We start from the raw sequence: 21,804 nt of genomic DNA, 5'->3' as shown, positions 1-21,804 counted from the left end.
TGGCGTGGAACCCGAGAGGCAGAGCTTGCAGTTAGCCGAGATCATGCCACTGCACTCCAGCCTGGGAGACAGAGCAAGACTCCATCTCAAACAAACAAACAAACTAAACTAAAAACTAAAAGTAGGACTGCCATATAATCCAGTAATTTCACTGCTGGCTATAGATCCAAAAGAAAGAAAATCAATATATCAAAGAGATATCTGCACTGTCATATTTATTGCAGCACTATTCAGAATATTTACAATAGCCAAAATACAGAATCAACCTAAGTGGCCATCAGTAGATGAATGGATGAAGAAAATCTGGCATATATACACAATGGAGTACTATTCAGCCACAAAAAATGAATGAGATCCTGTCATTTGCAGCAACGTAAATGGAACCAGAGGTCATTATGTTAAGTGAAATAAGCCAGGCATAAAAAGACAAATATCACATGTTCTCACTCACATGTGAGAGCTAGAAAAGTGGATATCATGAAGACAGAGGGCACACTGGGGGTGACCAGAGGCCAGGAGGGGTAGCACGGAGGAAGAGATGAAGAGAGGTTGATTAATGGGTACAAACACACAGTCAGGTAGAGAAAATAAGAGCTGGTATTTGAAAGATCAGCAGGGTGACTACAGTTTACAATAATCTGTTGTACACTTCAGTATATCTAGAAGAGAATAATTCAAATGTTCCTAGCATAGAAATAAATATTTAAGGCACTGGATATCCCAATCAACTTGATTTGATCTTTACACATTATATGAATGTATCAAATTATCACATGTACTTTTAAAATATGTGTCAATACAACTATTATGTAGCAATTTTTTAAAAATGTAATAAGATGGGAGATGTCTTACCATTCACTCTGCCAGGGGAAAAACATCTCCAGGAGTAAATGGGTGAATGACAGAACTTCCCAACAGGATAGTTTATTCACCCAAGTAAATAAGCCACCCCTCCCCTAAAGACATTCCCACTCGTGGGATGAAATGCATGTGTCAGCATCGCTGCCCTCCTGGCTAGTCACAGCAAGGAGGGGCTCTAGCTGCATGGAAACCCAAGACCTCAGAGCTTGGATGCTGGAGATAAGTGGCCAGGAGCAAACAGGAACATCTCTCTATTATTCACTCCGACTCCCTCTAAACATGAGACCAGTGTTTCCTGAAACTGGGTGACATGAAGATGGCAGGGCTTTATGAAAAATTCATCCATCCATCCATCCATCCATCCATCCATTCATCATGTGCAATAGATACTTCCTCAGTCCTAATTATGCACTAGGGCAGTGTGCCAGGCCCTGGAGATACTGAAGGGAACCAGGTGGTCAAAAACGCACACCCTCAAGGAAATTGCACTCTAGAAGAGAAAAGAGATTTTTTTAAAAAGATAAATAGAACACAAACCAGCACAGATGGTGATGAATACTGCAGAAGAAAACACATCAGGGAAGGAGGATACAGAAGGGTACAATGGCTGGGGCTGGGAGCAAGGGATTATTTTCAACAGAGTGGCGAGGGGAAGTTTCACTGAAAAGGTGACCTGTGAACTAGGCCCTAAAGGAGGTGAAGGAGCAGGAGCAAGTATCATGGACACACAGGGGAAGAGCTCTGCAGAGGGAGGGGACAGGCAAGTACAGAAACGCCAAGGTGGGAGAGGTCCCATTGCTCCCCTTGTAGGAGGGACAGTAAAGAGCCCAATTTGGGCAAATGGAGGTGGAGAAGTATGGAGAGAACTGCAATGGATGTGACAAAGGGCCAACACATTGGCCTTGTCACTCTTGTTGACACATTGGCCTTTTTCCTTTCTGGAGATGGAAAGATCTAGAGGCTTCCCAGGAGAGGACAAAACCTGATAATAATATCCATCCGCAAACCCTCTTCTGAGGAGGCCGACTGACTCACGGGGTGGATCTTGTTACACGTATGTCGGACATGCTCCTCTCCATAACTCATAATTAGGCACATATGGGAAACATTCCATTAGAAAATAGGGTCTGGCAAAATATGGGTCTGGGTCTACCTGAACCTCACAAATCACAAGGCACCATAGGAGTCTGACCTCCAGAATGTGGCAGAAAGCAAGAATCCACAGACAATGCCAGAGTCTGATTTTCCAGCTCCGAGAAAAATTGAAGTTGACAGCTGTTCTCCAGAGACCGATCTAAAAGAGGCAAAGTTCAGTAGCTGCTCAAAGTGTAACTTCCCTTTCAAGCAAGCCTCCAGAAACACAGAAAGTAAGCGAAAGCTTAACACTCATCACCAAAATTGAAACAGTAAATCCAAGTTCAGGTGTAAAGACAGCCAAAAACAATTGCCTTATTCTCTTCATTCCATGGAAAAACACATTTCTTACATCTTCCCAATATACAGTAAGCCTTCAGTATTTACTGAAAGAATAAAGGAGCCTTTAAGCCTCCCCACCAGAAGCTGACTTTGCAAACGGGGCCAGCATTCCATGACCATGTTCTGGAAGCCTTCCATCCTAGCAGGCTCCCGATACGATATCACTCACCTTCCTCCTCCCAAATAGTCACTCAGCAAGGAGTTCTAGATGACTGGAAGTTGAGGACAAGATGATAACACTAAACATTAAGCCGTTCAATTCACTGATTCCTTAGCAGTGCATTCAGCCAATCAAGAGAAAGAATGAGAGCAACACCGCCAAATGCAAAGACCCTCCTCAGTGGCCCGCTGACATGCAAAGGCCCTCCTCAGTGGCCCGCTGACATGCAAAGGCCCTCCTCAGTGGCCCTCTGACATGCAAAGACCCTCCTCAGTGGCCCTCTGACATGCAAAGACCCTCCTCAGTGGCCCGCTGACATGCAAAGGCCCTCCTCAGTGGCCCGCTGACGCTTTTCTTGATGGACATCACCGCATACCTGGGAGCCACCCCGGAGGACATTCCAATGGATGGCAAAGCCCACGGCCTTCCACGTCTGGCATCAATTCCTTAGGCTTTGCCAACCATCCCTCCCAAACTGTATTCGGGAAATAACCTTGAATACAAGAATTCCCACTGATAAACAGAGCCTGTCAACGGTAACATATGAGCACCTTACAGGAAATTTTCACTTCATTTTACTAATGCTGAACTAGTGAAATCTTACCAGTCACAAACAAAAGGTCAATCAGTTCATTTTAAAACACTGCCATTTCTATTTTCAACATGTTCCTAATTCTTAGTCTACGGCAGGAAAAATGGGTGTCAGACACTGCTTTATCTTATAGCCTGTTCCCAGAATGCAGTAATTGGACCAGGAGAGGTATTAGTGCTATAACTCTATATAATCCTTTATTGTGGCTCACATAGGCTCTTTCAGACTATATGTGACAAAACACATCCAACAAGTGAAATGGAAGTTGACCACTGACCAATCAACTTATAATACACCTTTGAAGGTAAGTTCATAAATTAGAGTCTACCTACAATTCCTATTAAACAGTGTGACTGCCCTGCTCCTATCAGATTTCCAAATCTGTTCTATTACTCAGTGCATTATTCAATAAATAACTATCGACATGAAACACTTTATCTCGACACCTGCATGGAAACACGAGCTGAGAAGAAGATAACATTTTGACCACTGAGCATGCTGCCAGGCAGATCTTCTAGTGAGAACAACTCTTAGATAACCAATTCCAAATGCAAGATGTCGGATATTTATGGCTAATATCATGAAATGTGACATTATTGAAAAGCAAGTTTTACCCAAGTGATTTTTTTTAACTTTAAAAATATAGAACACTTCATGAATTTGTGTGTCATCCTTGTGCAGGGACCATCCTAGTCTTCTCTGTATCATTCCAATTGTAGTCTACGTGCTGCCAAAGTCAGCATGCCCAGGTGCTTTATAAAAAAAAAAAAAATGTGGCCAGGCACAGTGACTCATGCCTGTAATCCCAGCACTTTGGGAGAGCGAGGTGGGTGTATTGCTTGAGGTCAGGAGTTCGAGGCCAGCCTGACCAACATGGTGAAAGCCTGTCTCTATTAAAAATAAATAAATTAGCCGAGCGTGGTGGCGGGCACCTGTAATCCCAGCTACCTGGAAGGCTGAGGCAGGAGAATCGCTTGAACCCAGAAGGCGGAGGTTGCAGTGAGCCAAGATTGCTCTGCTGCACTGCAGCCTAGGTGAGAGAGTGAGACTCTATCTCAAAAAAACAAAACAAACAAAAAAAAAAAAAACAGAAAGAAAAAATGTGAACTTTATGGTATAAAAACAAAAAAAATGAGTTGTGAGATTTATTTAATTTTGCACTGCAAGGGAAGGATCATTCTAAATGAGATTCTTCTCCATTTTCAATTAAAAGAAACAACAGCTATTGTTATAAAAAATACCTCAACAAGTACAGGAATCCTCACAATTCAGGCTCCATGCAGCCACTGCCCCAGAAGAAACAACAGATCAGTATGTCAAACTCTAACACTAAAACATATTGCATTTAATGACACCACATTTGGCCTCTCATTCAGAATTCAGCATATTCTTTCCAAACAGAGGAAAATAATCCCTACTACAAGGAAAGGGTTAAGGCTGTCCCAAGTGTTGGCATGCTACAAACCAAGTAAGGTGGAGCAGCCACTCTGAGATCGAGTTATCCAAATGCAAGGGCCTAAACCCATCCTGTTCAGGTCCCAAACGCCTCTGCCCTCAGTCAAGGGGGCACTGGTTCTCAGGGAGGACACACCTTGTCAGAAAGGACAATTCCCAAGGAGACAGGGTTCAGGAACTAAAACATCAAACATGATCTGGATGGAAATCTACACTGAAGTGGTGAAGCTGGGAGAACATCCGGAGCTGAGATGGCTGGTACACAGAGATCTCCAGTATGGAAAGCACAAATGTTTCATTTAGGTCTGGGTAGAAAGCTATATCTATCAGGCCTTCATGTTGTAGAGTTAAAAATCTGGGGCGAGCTATATTATTCTATCTTTCTGGATTTCTCACATAATTGTCAAACTTTATTCTAGCTGACATTTTTATGATTATCATGCATATATTGCAAAGCGCACAAAACCAAAGTGTACAGCTCACATTTTCATAAAGTGGACCCATCCATGAAGGTGTCTAACTGAAATCTAACGTAGAGACATGAGTTCAGTCAGTCTGTATGTGCACGATTCTAACAGCAGTAAAGACCCGATCTAAAGGCTGTCTAGCTTCAGACTGAAAATTGTAAAATGGAAACACATTCACCACTTCTGCCTACAAGGACACCCCTACCACACTAGAAAGGAATGTAAAAATATGCAGTCAGTTTAAAACACACACACACAACTAGGAATGGAATCATTAGCTAAGATGTGGGGTTGTCTTTTTTCTAAAATAGACTTCTTTCTGCTTTTGCCAGAGAAGTTGAACATGCCTCCAAGACGCCTTCTGAGTCTGAGCTGCAGTGAGAGAGAAGCCCGCCCACAAGAGGGGCTGCCGCCTAAGGAAGGGCCCTGGCCTGCGAGGCAGGAAGAACGGGCTCTACCTTCACAAATGGTTTCTCAGAAGATACGTCAATCCATTTTTAAAATAATAATTCAGTTTAATAAGAGTGTCATTATGTCAGAGAAACAGAGCCACTAGGAGACATATAGAGATTTATGATAAGGGATTGGCTCACACAACTATGGAGTCTGGCAAACCCCAACACCAGCAGCAGGAATGGGCAAGAGGGCCAATGGTATGGTTCCAGTCCAAAGGCCGGCGGGTTGGAAACTCAGGAAGAACCATTGTTTCAGTAGCTCTGAGGGCGGGAAAAGCTAATGTGCCAGTTTGAAGGGTGTCGGGCAGGAGGAGCTCCCTCTTACTTGGCAGAGGGTTGTTCTGGTCAGGACTTCAACTGTTTGATGGGGCCGCCCGCACTAGGGAGGCCACCTGCTTTCCTCACTCTACTGATGCAGATGCTAACCTCATCCAGAAATGCCCTCGCAGACACTCAGAATAATGTTCAACCGGATGCCTGGGCACCCCATAGCCCTGTCGAGTTGACACAGAAACTTAACTATCACAATCACATATTAGGTAGGGCAGAGATTTGAGTGTCTTGATAGCTTGGCTGGGTATAGAAATCTAAAGTGTCACTTTAGTGGTCTGTGTTGCTATTAAGAGACTCAATTTCATCTTGATTGTTTTCTCTTTATAAATAGGCTTTTTGAAATGTCTTTATGTTTTAGAAATAGTATTCTATAAAGAAAAATATTTAGTATTGTATAATGAAAAATTTTGGTATGTGTCTCTTATTGTTTTGGATACTTGGGTACCCTTTCAATCAGAAACCTTTTTTCTTAGAGTTCTAGGAACCTTTTCTGTATAACTTGTTAATAGTATCTTTCTCTGGTTTCTGTGGAACTCTTAATAGTTGGATATTGGCCTTGTATTTGTACTATTAGGTCTCTTTTATTTTGCATCTTGTTTTTTTTTGGTTTCACTTTCTGGGAAATTTGCTTAGCTTTATTTTTCACTTCCTTTTTTTTTGCAATATTGTAGTTATGCTAGCATACTTCCAATTGCCAATAGCTATTTTATTCTGTTTCCTTCTTAGAAATGCCATCTTATTCTTGTTTTATGTGAATGTGTTGTCATCTTATGAGTCTGAGGATATTAGCATTAGCATTACTCCAAACTCTAAAATATTCTTTTAAAGTTTGCTGTACTGTTTCCTCAGGTCTCCCCTTTCTTTTGTATTCATTTAAAAATCTCTTTTTCCTGGTGGCCAGATAGCAAGCCTCACTTCTCAGTGAAGGACTTTTAGATATGAGTGTATGAGGTTTGTATGGGTGCCCTGGGAATACTCCTTGCTGTGGGTGTAGCAGCCTGGCTGTGTAAGATTTCGGTGTAACTAGAAGAGGGGGGCTTGTGAGAGAGGAACCATGTTTCTTTTATGAAGGCTTTTTTAGGAAGCCTCTTACTGCAAGATGTTCTTCAACAATACAAAACAGTAATCAAGAAACAACCCCCCACCCCACTCCCCAGTAGTATCTAAATATCAAGAAAGCAGTGAGAAAGTTCTGGGATGACCACTTTACAGCAACACATTGACAGGGCAGCCAGTTCATCTGGCAAGAAGATGGCGGGCTGCGGAGGGGAAGGGGTAAAACCTTCAAAAGAATTAAAAACACAAAGAGTTCAAAGTGGTTGCCTTTGGTGGAACAGGACTGGGATGGCACAGAGGGGCAGGAGATTATTGATTTTCATGATAAGCACTTCTAAACTATTTGAACTTTTAACTACCTACATGTGTTATTTTAATAATACTTTAATGTAAAAAAGTAGTATCCAGATATAACTGTCAAGGGACAGCCCATTCTTTTAGCTAAGTTTAGAACTGGTCATACATAAGGAGCTTTTTTTAGAACATGAAATCAGACTAAAGACCCAATTTGTTTCTATACTGCTTCTACCATAAAAGAACTAGTAACTACTCATATCTGCTATCACTCCCCACAATCACTTCCTTTTGCCAGGGGCAACTGACACCTAGATCATGGAGAAAAGAAGGGGAAACTGTCATCTGCCCCATAAGAGTCTAACAAGAAACACACATGAGTACAGCACTCAGAGTGCAACGTTTGTATGTATTCCTTTGAGATGAGCAGGCTGGCTTTCAGCACAGGAGTCTTTACCCTAAAACTCACCCCACAGGGAAATCGAAGAGTCCAGTTCTTCCCCTTTAAACGGAAATCACTTTATTCTAAAAAGTATTTGCTCTTATTAAGTTCTCTTGCTTCCTTTCATCCTCCACAAAATTCCTAGAACATCTCTCTTTCTTCTTTTCATCAGACCACATCCTTCTCCTCTTCTGAGCCAACAGTCCAAGGGGTCATCTTCTCCAACAAGCTTTTCTCTATTCATGTCTACCCAAAGTGTACAATCTGTAATCCATCCTTTATTTCAACATTCTGTGTGTGTGTGTGTGTGTGTGTGTGTGTGTGTGTGTGTGTGTGTGTGTTTGTGTGTAAGAGAGAGAGAGTATTAGAGACAGACCACGGGGACAGACAAAGGCAGAGAGTCAGAGAGAGAAAGCAATTTCTTGTCTTGTACTGTGAGCTCTAGGCTGGTCACATAAAATATTTATTATCTTAACCACCTCTCCACGCCTTGCAGGTGGAACGCTCACTGTACAACTCAGACCAACAGCACAGTGCCCTCTACTGGCCAGCCAGCATAGCAGTGTTTTCTGCAAAGTAAACAACACTGGGGGCCTGCGCCAGATGAAGTTCAAGTTCTTCATCAATGCTCTAATAAGGATCCTCAGAGAAGCGATGTTTAGCCTTAGAACTGTAATAAGCCTTATTGCATTTGGTTCTTGCATATTCACTTATAGCCACTTAATTTTAAAACACAAAGTACTATAATTCATTCCTACGTAATTCTAAAATGTTTAGTCATCTTTTCATTTCATTTACTCATTAGTTTACCCAGAAATCAGAGGAGGAGAATATTAAATGTTGTGGGGACTGGATGCAATTTGTATACAACATGTATACAATTTGGGAATCTTGCTTTAAGAAAAATACAGTGTTACAAAAACAAAATTGGGCACAGAAGTGAAGTTTACTTATAATGAAAAAAAATCACAACATATTACAAATTCATGAAGGCTGAAAACTACAGCACTTTATCCAGAAAACATACTATTTTTATTAAATACTACAATATTAATATGAATAGTCTATAATACTTCCCCTTCCATATTTTTAATTTTATTTGTATGGATAGTTTCTTAGAAAATTTTGTAAATAGTTTGTATAGAAAGAATAGAGAATTCATTCTTTCCGTTAGCTATAATTGATCAATTATTTTTAATTGATCTTTTGGTAAAGATTCTTTCAGCTCTGCAACTTATCAACATATGTCAGGTAAATTTTTATGATCGTTGTCAAGTTTAGAGGAATTGCTATGAAATTTCCTTCGTAAGTGAAACTTAAAATCTAGCTTCTGGCTCCACACATTTCAAACACTGTCTCTCCACTATGACTCACATACTTCAAGTATAACATACCACACTGGTATTTTGATACTTCTAGAAATGCTACACCATATCATAACCTCAGGTGCAGAAGTGGCCAGGAAGAATATTTCTGGTCCTTATTTCTATGCTGAGAGAACTAATAATTTACCTGTTCACAAAAGTGACTGAACAACATGTAAATACATCTCTAAACCCAACAAAATGTTATTTCCAACTCAACTTTCCCTTACCCAGGTCCCCAAAACATGCCTCCTAACAGAAGAAGGATGAGAGAGGGGGAAGTTTGGGTGAAAAGACATTGTGTTCTTACCCCAAGCAAGGCTCAAGTCTATTAAATTATACAAAAATAATTGGCCATGTTGACTGGCACGGTCCCTTCTGGGGCCCTGGGGCAGACATCCTGAAGTGTAAATACCATTAGCTTCCAGAAAATCTGCTTATGTGGGTATATGCATCATCTAATAAAATATGTAAGTGATTTACATGTGGTTATTTTAATAACAACCTATATACATTTCCAGACTTTTCTCCAAGTTTATACAATCTTACATAGATGTCTCAACACACATATTTACACAGAGGGTTGCCAATGTTCCACGAGTATGAGACATTATGCCATTTTCTGAATTTTTTTCTCTCTCAACAATATTGCAAAATCCTTGCAAGCCAATTGTACTAATTCTTATTCATCCTTTTTAATGGTGATATAATATTCCATGATTTATTCAGTCATTCTTCTATGATGAGCATTTACTTTATTTCCAGGCTTTGTATACTATAAGACATGTCTCAATGAAGACCCATGTTCATATGTCCATGAATACTGATGAGTTTGATTTGAGATCAATTCTCCCGAAGTGGAATTAATGAGTCTAAGGGTCACGTGGTTGTTAAAAATTAAACTACCATCCACACTGCATTCATATTTCCTAAGTTCCTACCTAATGTCTTGTTTCTGTTCCTAGAGGAGCATAAATTTTAATATATAGTAGATAACATGCTAAAAGGATTTTAAAACTTCACATTTCTAGCAGCAATGTGTTGGAGTATTATTTGCATGCATATTCCTGCCAGCAACAGATATAACAGTTTTTTTTTTACAGTACTCAGTCTTATGTCAAGTAAGACATCACTGCCACATTAATTTGCATTTCCTTGACTGCTAATCAAGTTGAATAGATTTTCATACATTTGTGAGCCGTGTCATCTCCTCAGACACTTGGCCCATTTTCCCACTGGTTTGTTGATCTTTCCAGTGTCCGTTTGCAAAGCCTCTTGGAACTGTCTCTTAACTCTATTTTATATTATGTAGTTTACATTTAGTAGTTTTCTAGATCACTTATTTGTATATCAAGTTTTTAATGGCACCTTTGATGTACAAAGAGGTACTGGACATTGGACATGTTCCAAAATATTTATAGCACCTTGGATTAGTATTAAGAAGTTCTTCCCCAACCTCATTATATATGTAATGGCTAAGACTGTCTTTACTAATTTTTTTATATCAGTCTTTAATTTCTGCAATCAGAATTTATTTTCATATATGATAAAAGATAGAATTCAGTTCTGACTTCATCCTGACACACAGCCACTTATTTAAAAATGGTACCAGCACAGCCTGGCACAGTGGCTGACACCTGCAATCCCAGTACTTTGGGAAGCCAAGGAGGGAGGATCACCTGAGGTCAGGAGTTCTGGACCAGCCTGGCCAACATGGTGAAACCCTGTCTCTACTAAAAATACAAAAATTAGCCGGGCATGGTGGCACATGCCTGTAATCCCAGCTACTCAGGAGGCTGGGGCAGGAGAACTGCTGGAACCTGGGAGGTGGAGGCTGCAGTGAGCCAAGATCGTACCACTACACTCCAGCCTGGGTGACAGAGCAAAAATTCTTCTCAAAAAAACAATGACAATAACAAAACACAAACACACACACACACACACACAAAGAATGGTACCAGCACAATTATCCACTCCCTTTAACTGAGACATCACTCTTCAATATATTGGCATGTATTTAGTTTTGTGAATACCTTTGTCAATTCCCAACCAATATCACATTAATTTACAATAGTTTTATACATGTTCTGGCTCTTGGTAAGGTAATATCTCCCTCTACACAATATTATTCCTTACCAAAATTTATATAGAGATATATAGATATACACACACATACTTAGTTTCCTATTTATAAGTTTTATATATAAAATAAGTTATTTTATATATATAATATATATTTTATATATTATATATACTGTACTGTACTGTATATATACACACACAGGTTAAATATCCCCAATCCGAAATTTGAAATGCTCCAAAATCCAAACCTTTTTGAGCACTGACATGACACCTTTGCTTTCCGATGGTTCAATGTACACAAACTTTGTTTCATGTACAAAATTATTTAAAATATTGTCTAAAATAACCTTCAGGCCAGACACGGTGGCTCACACCTATAATCCCAGCACTTCGGGATTACAGCGTCACGGTGTCACAGTTGCTGCTCCCCTTTAGATCCACAGCCGTGTTCCACACGAGGAGAAACAGAGAACTGGGCAGCTCAATCGGGAAGTGGAGCTTCCTCAGATGCCCTCAGCAGCCATCGCGTCGGCCAGAACTCTGTCTCACTGAATGTTTCCAGTTTCAAAGTTTTCCAGCTGAGCACATCTGGCACAAAACTGGCGGGCAGTATCTGCCTTGATGCCTTTTTCTGAATTAAGCAAATGTCCAAGACATGGCCTCGTGGCTTCCATACATGAGGTCGGCCAGGTGGTACATCTGGCCCCAGTCCACCCTATAAGGGAGTCAAACTGGGACTATTCTATATCTTGCATAAATAGGAAAGAGCAGAAATATTAATGGTTTGTGTCTGAGGCACGACAAAAAAAAGCATGTACCCATTATACCATCCATAGAAATGAATGACCTAGAATCAGGAGCTAAAAATCTGTCAGCTCCCCTCGAATAAGTCCCACTCAACTAGAAAATCAACAACCTTCAGCAGGCACAGCGGAACAGCTCTCTCATCATTAGGTATTATCTAGGAGAAACACACAATTGGATTTTCAACAAAGCTAAACATAACTGTCCTTTATAGGAAGCTGTAACCAAACGCTTGTTAGATCCAATTTCCTCAGAATAACCAAAGCCTGATCGGGGACATGGAAAGCTGGTTTCTAATCCCTGCGTCAGCTTGGAGAAGCTGCTTGACTTTTCCACACCTCTATCTCTACACTCTGCCCTGGAGGCCACCATTTTTCCTTTCTCTTTCGCAGGCCTTGTGAAGTTGCAGTTAATTTATAATTCTAGAGCAGGAAAGAACGCCTGCCTGTACAGGAGAATACAAAGGAAGGCAAGAATATGTCTGATACTAATAATATCTTGTTAATGATATTTAATATTATCATAGAATATGATATAGCATATATTGTATATAATAATATTAAGTCATGTAGAGCCATCAACATGGTAGCCAGCTGGCAACAGTTTTGAAAGGGAAATAAGTGAGTAGGCTTTCCTGGTAATGTCCACCAGAACTGCACATGTGTGCAAAACAGGGATGTGTACGTCCTTCTGGATACAGATTCAGAACTATAATATCTCTAGAGAGATACAGTCTCTAGGTCAGATACACTGAGAACAAAAAATATAAAGGGTTAAACGAGTGATAAAAGTGAAGGTACTTACATCAGGTTGTGTTTTAAGAAGTCTATGAAGTTAAATTACACGTGTGAAGGTGACTTGAATATGTATAACCAGTTATGAAACACAAAATGATTTTACTAATCAGACTTTAAAACTAATATCAGACATTAAGGTTATATGAAAAGCAAGAAAGAAAATAATGGTCTTATAAAAGGAAAAATAAATCAAGTGGGTTTATGTGGTTTTGAGAAAAGAAACTGGAAGAATAAAGGGTATACATCGATAGATCTCGTGAGAGAGGGAGAGAGATTGATTAACAGGCATTTCCAGTGGGTTGTGACCACCACCACCCCCGAAAAAACAAATCCTACTTAACAAATCTAATAGACGTTTTATCATCTGCAAACTTGAGACTGGAGTCAAAGCAATTTCAGATCCATTCAATCCAATAATTCTAAAACCAACACAGACACTACTTTTAGTAAAGTGACTACTCTCAAGTTATCTCACATAAGAAAGAGGAAGATGGGTAAGAGCAGTAATTTCTCCAACAACTAAACAATAACTGTAAATTCTCACTAAAAAAAATACAATTCTGAGAATACAGACCAAAGTTAATGGTGTCTGATGGCCTTAAGCCGACTGACCCAAGCAAAGATTTAGAAGTAATGAGAACAATAGCCTGGTTTAGGGACATGCACTTACTAGCAAGGGGACCATAGATCATTATACATGATCTTTCCCATCACACTATAAAGTGACTCTGTCTGAACACAGTATACTTCTTTTAAAAAAAAAAAAAAAAAAAAAAAAAAAAAAAAGGAAAGGAAAGATTTTTAAAAATTGTTCTCAATAAATAATCTCCTAACTACAACTTCTGAAAAAACATAAATACATGTTAGATGAAAAATGATTTTTTTTTTTTTTTTTTTTTTGAGACAGAGTCTCGCTCTGTCGCCCAGGCTGGAGTGCAGTGGCCGGATCTCAGCTCACTGCAAGCTCTGCCTCCCGGGTTCCCACCATTCTCCTGCCTCAGCCTCCCGAGTAGCTGGGACTACAGGCGCCGCCACCACGCCCGGCTAGTTTTTTGTATTCTTCTGAGTAGAGATGGGGTTTCACCATGTTAGCCAGAATGGTCTCGATCTTCTGACCTTGTGATCCACCCATCTCGGCCTCCCAAAGTGCTGGGATTACAGGCTTGAGCCACTGCGCCCGGCCGAAAAATGATTTTTAAATAAGAGGGTACCATTCAGTTCTATCTCTTCCAAATCCTATACCAATTACCAATCTACAAATAATTCTGTCAGTATAATACCTAATCCTCATACCATCTATATAGACAATACTGAATACTGACAGTATTCCATGCAAAACGGGACTGGGGTAGCAGGGCAGTGGGGCAAGAAAGTACCAGTGAACAACTCTCCACTGGAATGAGGCAGAGGGAAGCAGACTGCAAATCCCCCTGGGTTCCTTCCAACATGCTCTCTAGTGCATTGCATACCCATGGACGTGACAGAATCATCTCTTACAGCTCGAGGAGTTCAGATAGAGAACGTTACTTCACAGTGCTTGTAAACATTTGGATAATCATCAACAAAGGACAATCCCAAAAACCTACTGGAGAAGTTTTTTTTTAACATCTACATGCCTTGTTTGGCTCTGAGCTGCTATCTTGCCCCCAGTGTGTATGCACGCACATCTTTACGCCTCTACCTACCGAATGCTGGCAACAGGCTCAGAGTCACATGCTACAGCAAACTTGCCATTAAGTATTCCAGCTTTATCCGGACTTTAGTTTTCTTCACAACTGACTGTATGACTATCCTTTTCAGCATCAGAGTGTGTGGCACCTGATCAAACTCTGAAAGATCCACAAGAGGAAATATCCAGAGTGTTTAATTATTTTCCCAACATCTTACTCCTTCCAAGAGGGAGTTATTTCTTTCTACTGAGCACATGAGGTCTTGTCCTGGCCCCGGGTGTAAATGGAGGCTGAGTTCTTGTGGATTTGGATCCTCCAAATGCCCAAGGGTAGCACCAGTACCGAGTGTCTCATCCAGAAAGCAAACTTCCATCTCAGCACAACTCCTGCAGCTGGAAAGTTCTGTATGAACACTGCTTCACGGGTTCGCTCCGTTAGCATGCCGACCACCCTTTCCCACCTCACGAACTGTAGGACTACTTCCCTTTTCATTCCACTCTCTAACAGGCTGCTCTCCTTGGGTATGTCATCGATTTCTTCTCAACCAGTATGCATTTCCACAGAAGGAGCCTCGGACTTGGTCTCGATGCTGCACAGGGCAACCAGGCCGAGTCTGGCTAAGCTGTCATCAACTCATCACACAACTTTGCGTAAGTCGCTGTTTGAACTATACAGGGAGGGGTGAGGAGTGAAGCCAGGTGGCAGCTCCTGTCTCTTCTAGACCCAATATCAGAGAGGCGTTTCCACCCAGGCAGTACACTGATCCCACGTGCATAGTCCTGGACATTCTGCCCCCGCTTGGACACCTCCATGACAGCTCTCTCCCTTGGACAGCTCTGAATGCTCAAAAGCTCAGTCAAGTCTTCCCCAAGTGGTCTCTTCTTAAGCTAATAAACAAAACCACCACTCGGGTTTGACAATGCCTCTTGCAATGCATAGCAAAACAACATCCGTGAAAACACCCACTATACCTACACACGATTGTACTAGAAACCAGAACCCACACAATGCCAGCCTCCAGGTGTGTGAGTCTAGAGCACGGCACGCAGGCCATGACGCTGTGCAGTGCCAAGTATGACAGCCATAACAAGCAGGTGTTACGACGCGCGCACGCAGTCACATCTGAGTCCAAAGGACAAGTAGGAGTGAATTCGTCAGCATTCCAGGTAGAGGATCCACCCGCTACCACTGTTCTTCTGAATGTTATCATAGCAGTTACTATTTGTAGCTACTATTAGCAGCTTAAAAAGTTAACTTGCCCTGTATCACCCAAAAGCAAGTGACAGAGGCCTGCTTCACACTCCTGTCTGCCCTACCCCAGACTCGGAATCACTTTCATTGGGTTCTAGTCCCCTGTGAGAATCAGATGACAATAACAGATACCCTCCACAGTTTCAATACTTGACAGTAAATTCATCTTCCCAATGATTAATCGATGATGAGCTTATAACGAGGCTCGATGAGGATTTATCTGAATTAAACTATGTAGCCAAATATCTCCCATTTATTTCTCCTTTTTCACTGCCAGTGTCATCATGGCCTATTGGAAACCCTCACCACATCACACCTCCTAATTGCCTGAATCTATTCACAATGACACATGACTGCTGTCTGACATGCCACACAGCATGTTTAAAAACACCCCGTGATCCAAATCATAGCCAGCATTTGAGAATTTATTTTTGAGGCGTTTGACATTACTTCAGAGGGTTGCTTTTTAACTAACAGAGTTTGGAAGCGAAGCCGGGGTATGGGATCTGAATTTGCATTGTTAATAAATTCACAACGCCTCTCTTGAGCTCCCCATCCTGTAATTAAAGGGTGCAACACTTGCTTCCACGCAATGTCTTTCCAATGGTTGCTCCCTGTCCAGTGCAAACCTCTGCTTCAGACACGCATGTCTTTCTGTGTCCTGAACTCACCCTCCTTTCTTCTGGTCCTACTCCTTTCTGGAAAACCCTGGGCTGTTCTACCATCCAGTAAGCCATCTCCTCAGAGCCCCAGGGGACAAATCCCCCTTCCCTGAAGTCTGGGAAAATGACCTCGCCCATCAGCATTGAGCTTTATGTTACCTTCCATTACAAGTCATCCACGGATGTGTGTCTTGTCTCCATTTGATTATAAATAACAGAAGCCTTCCCCTAACATATTATAGTTTAATAACTATGTTTTCTTATTTTCTGTACCCTAATGCTCTGGCCCCTGAGGCCTCACTGACCCTGGGAGGGGACAGCCCGTTCTAGGGCTAATTCCTAGAAACAGCAAACAACTTGCCAGGGAATATGTCTTTCACATGCAAACCAACCGATCCAAAGTTTGTGCTGTGCCTCCCAACGGCCTCCCTTAAGAAACTCTCGTTCATCAAGCCTTCCCTGATCATCCCAGAGCCAGATGCCACACAACCAGAGCAGCCCGTATGTCCAGAGTTCACTGAAATTACCCATACCAGCCAATTCCAAACTTGCTCACCCCACCTTGCCCTTCGCACGGAAACCACACTTCCTAAGCCACCTGGAGCTCCCGTGTGTGGCCCTGCGTGGTGTGCCAGCCTCGTGTTTCTAGGGAACTGTGAGTACAAACTTCTTGCTGATGTCTGCAGGTCTTAACATCCTTGATTAAAACAAATCCCAAGTACATGTTGAAACACGTGACTTCTGCATCTCTTTCATGCCTCCCCTTTCTGCCCAACCACACTTCTAAAATAGTATCACATCATCGAGTAGGAGTCAAGTATGTCAAAGAAATACGAACATGGGTTGAAGAAGACAGGCACTCAAGTTTAGTTTTTCAGAAGTGAAAAAAATACATAAGGCGTACCAATGAAAAAATGCACAGGGAATATATTTACATGCCTCAAAAATGTCAAAATACACAAAAATGTTTTAACTTAAAATTATATATATTGGGGCCAGGTGGCTCACGCCTGTAATCCCAGCACTTTGAGAGGCTGGGGCGGGTGGATCGCTGGAGTCCAGAAGTTTGAGATCAGTTGGTGCAATGTGGCAAAACCCCACCTCTACAAAAAGGACAAAAAAATTAGTCAAGTGTGGTGATGCACGCCTGTGGTCCCAGCTACTCAGGAAGCTGAGGTAGGAGGATCCCCTGAGCCACAGAGGTTGCAGTGAGCCATGACTGCACCACTGCACTCCAGACTGGGCAACAGAGTGAGACCCTGTCTCAAAAAAAAATTATATATTGGGTCTCAAGTTACCACTGTTATTACTCTCATGGTCTTTATATTCTGCTTTAATTCCATTTCACTTTAGTTCATTTCTCTAACACTGCAAGAGTACTCCACACAATATTATGGAGCTAATCCATGCCTGCAGTGTAACACTGATGCACTGTTTTAATTGACTAAGACATTTAAAACCTTTGGTAAGTTTAAAGGTGTTATTTCAATGAGACAAATCTTACCTGCATATCCCATGATGTTACACCTGAATATTTCAATTACACCTTCAGAAAAGCTCTACAATAACATAATTGAGTTCACTCGAATTCTCTAGGGCAAACAAGAGAACTCTCTCCCTAGCAGCTTCTAATAACTTGTGTGGAACCTTGCTCACCCTATTGTGCCTTTCTTCCAAGTTCAGGGAAACAGGAATCTTACTGATCTGTACCATACTTCAAGATAAGAAGGGAGCAGGCAATACATTTTTGGAGGGCACTTTGATAACTATAAAATGAAGGATTTAGGAGGAAACAATCTACTCTTCCCCCATGACACACACGCCTTGGTGAACCATGGAGTTGTCATGTTTGGGGAGTTTCAGCTGTGCTGCCCTAGGACTAGGGGGTAGCATAGCTGTCCTCTGCCCTTGCTGTCTTCTCTGCCTGGTATCTTCCTCCCACCCTGCTCTACCTCCTCCTTCTCACATCTTAACACAATCATCGCCTCCACAGTAGGTTGCCCATTGGTCTTCCCCCACCCTATCCCAACTTTTCCTCATGTCTCCTGTTTATTTTCTTAACAGTTCTTACTATAATCTGAAGTTATCTAGTTCTGTGGTTTACTGTCTGTTTTCCTAACTGAACCAGCTCAGGGAAGTACTCTACAAACATTAAATAAAAGAGTACACTGGAGAGGAGAACCAGTACATGTCTTGGCAGAGTTTGAGATAATAGCCACACCATTCCTGAATGAATAGAACATGATGTCCCCAACGAGAAATTATTGGCATCCAACCTGGTAATTAATATATGCCCAGCAATTGACCTTTAAACAAATCTGCTAGATGAGCACCAACTTACAAAGGTGGAAACGCTCTCGAAGAAGGTGCTGACTGGCCCAGGCTCACGTAGCTACGCAATAGCTAAACCAAGATTCAACCCCCCAAACATGACAACACATGGTTCACCAAGGTGTCTGTGTCATCAGGGCCAAGCATGTCTGGCTCCAAATCTCACGTTCTGAAACATTCCACCAGATACAGATTCAGAACTAGGCATTATTTGTGAAGTAGGGTCTTACATATAGCTCTACCTGCAAGTCACACTCAAGACTCACCTCCCTCTTGGTTTGTTTCTGTGAGCAACACATTCACCTTTGCCAAGTCTTCCTTAAATGCTGCATTCAATCTAGTGAGAGTTACTATACACTAAGGTCTGGGCCCATAGTTGGCCTGAGGGAATACTAACATGTAATTAGGCCAGAATACAGGGCAACAATTGGCGTGGGATAGAGAATGGATCTTGGGGGCAGTTATCACCTGCCACGTGGAGATTCTATTTTATTGTCAAATATAAGGAATCTCAGTTTTACTTTCCTTAGGCAAAGTGTCCATGTCCTCCTAGGTACTGATTAGAACAACATTAGCACTACTCTGTATACAAACAGTCTCTGGGTATGGGACTCAGCATCCTGCCTCCGAAGATGAAGCAGAGTGGCTAAAAGCATGAGCTCTGCCGCTGCACTCCTGGGTCTGCCATGAGCCCCAGGCTTGTTATTTAATCAGTCCATGCCTCAATTTCATCACCTGCAAAATGGAAGTCAAGCATGGAGTTTAGAAACAAAATGTTTCTAAAGGCATTGAGGACATAATATGTTCTCAACAAATGTTAGCTCTTCCCAATATTATTGAAACCCCTACACTCAATTTTTACTTGAATACACCTGCAGGGTTTAAAAAAAGCTTTTCAGACTAGATTCATGCCATCTAATATCATCCTCTGAGTTTGGCTGAGGCAGGGTATTAACAGGATTATCCACATCGGCCAATTCTATGACCAAAAAGACCAGCTTAACTGTTAGGCACATCATCAGTAACAAGACCCGTGTGAGAGGCTGAATCTGCAGTATCGTTGGAGAATTTGTGAGAACCAGAAGAGACGTGCACGTGTAGAATAAGCATTCTGTGGAATGGGTGATCACGGAAGGACTCAAGTCCCTTTATAACGCAGAGCTTACTGATTTACTTCTATGATGAGAAATTTTAAAGGTGAAATATCAAATTTTATTAGTCAGAATCCACTATCTGAAAATCCAAGCAGGCACACAAATATTGCTGCTGTATTTGCTGCCTTGATACTGATATTTTCCTCACAAATATCCACCATTCATAGTATAAGCACCTACTTATCTCTCCGACACTGCAAGTCTCACCCTATTGACCATTAAATCTTAACAACAAGCAGGACACCTGCCCCGTATTGGGTGCCCAAAATTTTCAGCTCATATTCAGAGCACATGTGTCCACGTGTATGGGTAGACAGCATATGGATCAAGTGAAACAGGCAACAATTATAACGAACAAGTGCTAGACAATGAAAATCTTTTATTATTATTAGGTATTTATTCATTTATTTTTTGAGACGGAGTCTCGCTCTGTCGCCCAGGTTGGAGTGCAGTGGCGCAATCTCCACTCACTGCAAGCTCCGCCCCCCGGGTTCACGCCATTCTCCTGCCTCAGCCTCCCGAGTAGCTGGGACTACAGGCGCCCGCCACCACTCCCAGCTATATATATTTTTTTTGTATTTTTAGTACAGACGGGGTTTCACCGTGTTAGTCAGGATGGTCTTGATCTCCTGACCTCATGATCCGTCCGCCTCAGCCTTCCTGCTGGGATTACAGGTGTGAGCCACCATGCCCGGCTGAAAATCTTATTTTTAAATAGTTATCTTCAAGAGGGGAGATAGACTAGGAAAAAGCAGTGGTCTAAATTATAGATATTTGCTTAGGTTGGCTTAACATACCTTCAAATTCTCCCATTAACGGAAAAATAAACTAACATTGCAGAATCAAATAAACATTCATGAGCATTCATACGTTAAAACAGCCTTTATTTTCCCCTGAAATCTGAAAAAGTATGGTCTAAACCAAATTAGATAGTGCAAACTCAATTTTCATTCAGCTATTAAACTTTTTATTTCCCTTAATAGTCAGGAATTTAATAGGCAATCAGTCCTAAAACTAACCAGTCTTTTGAATGGTTAAATTAAACCTAAAAAGTACTGTGTTTAACTCAGTCTAAAATGTGTTAGAGTAAAATATGAAGCCTACAAATTTCACAGGAATAATAGCTCCTTTCACGACTTTAATCACACATAATATTCCTTCTGTTTTTGATACTACTAATGGTCTACCTCAAACTTCAAAGAATTTCTCAAATCAGGTGATTGACCTGTGTTGATCATGACACATCACATATTGTGGACGCCCCACCACCTGCTCACATGAAGAGCACACACCTGCAGGAGGTCCTCCGAGGGCCCCGCAGTCTGCCGAGGGAGTCAGACCCTGCACTTTGGTCTCATTACCACGACAGTCTCAACACTTCAGCACTGTGCCAGCCAAACACAAGCCGTGCCCAGAGTAGCTTTAGATCCAAAGGGCTGAATTAACACATCAACCCATACAAGCAGATCATAATACTGAGATTTCCCATTTCCTCCTGATATTTTAATAAGAATATGAAATACTCTAGTACAAAAGCACAGCAATGCATTCATCCACAATGTGACCTGCATACAAAGGTCAACTCCACCTCTGCCTCTCTAAGAGAACAAATTCTTCCTCTGAGTAAACAGGACTTTTTTTAAAATCCTGGGCTATTAGAGATCAGAGCACCTGATAATCATCAAGCCCTGTTACCTTCCAATTTACTGATGATAAGGAAGACAACATTTCCTGAAAATCCAAAGTGTTCTGGGCACTATGTTCATCATGTGTTTGTTTACTTGTATTTTATTTTCTTTTATTTTATTTGCATCATTTATTTAGCCTTCAAATATCCACTCCTTTTTGCCAGTGAGGAAATCAAGGCCCCTTTAGATTAAGTCACTATTTATTTTTTTTCAAATTTCCTAACTAAACTGTTTCTTTCAGCAATTAACTATAATGTGAAAAGAAAAAAAGTATTCTCTCCTCTTCAACGTAGATTTCATGCAGGGGTTCAAAATAAGCCAGAGGCAATAGGAAAATGATCAGGTGGTCTAACGTCCAAGCTGGAGGCGGCACGTGAGCCAGGGACGTAAGACTCTCAGTTTCCCCAGAG

General features: G+C 41.4%; 1 protein-coding gene and 1 non-coding gene across 3 annotated transcripts in view; both read right to left on the bottom strand.

Annotated features, from left to right (window-relative positions):
* Nucleotides 1-21,804, bottom strand: part of ATP8A2 (ATPase phospholipid transporting 8A2) — a 651,836-nt gene that overhangs the window by 502,185 nt on the left and 127,847 nt on the right. The window lies entirely within an intron of this gene.
* Nucleotides 3,726-3,831, bottom strand: LOC115894687. The gene has a single exon (XR_004054818.1). It is a non-coding gene; the product is annotated as a U6 spliceosomal RNA (small nuclear RNA).

This window comes from Rhinopithecus roxellana, chromosome 18 (assembly GCF_007565055.1).
Source record: "Rhinopithecus roxellana isolate Shanxi Qingling chromosome 18, ASM756505v1, whole genome shotgun sequence".
Taxonomy (NCBI): domain Eukaryota; kingdom Metazoa; phylum Chordata; class Mammalia; order Primates; family Cercopithecidae; genus Rhinopithecus; species Rhinopithecus roxellana.
This window is presented reverse-complemented; position numbering and strand designations above follow the sequence as displayed.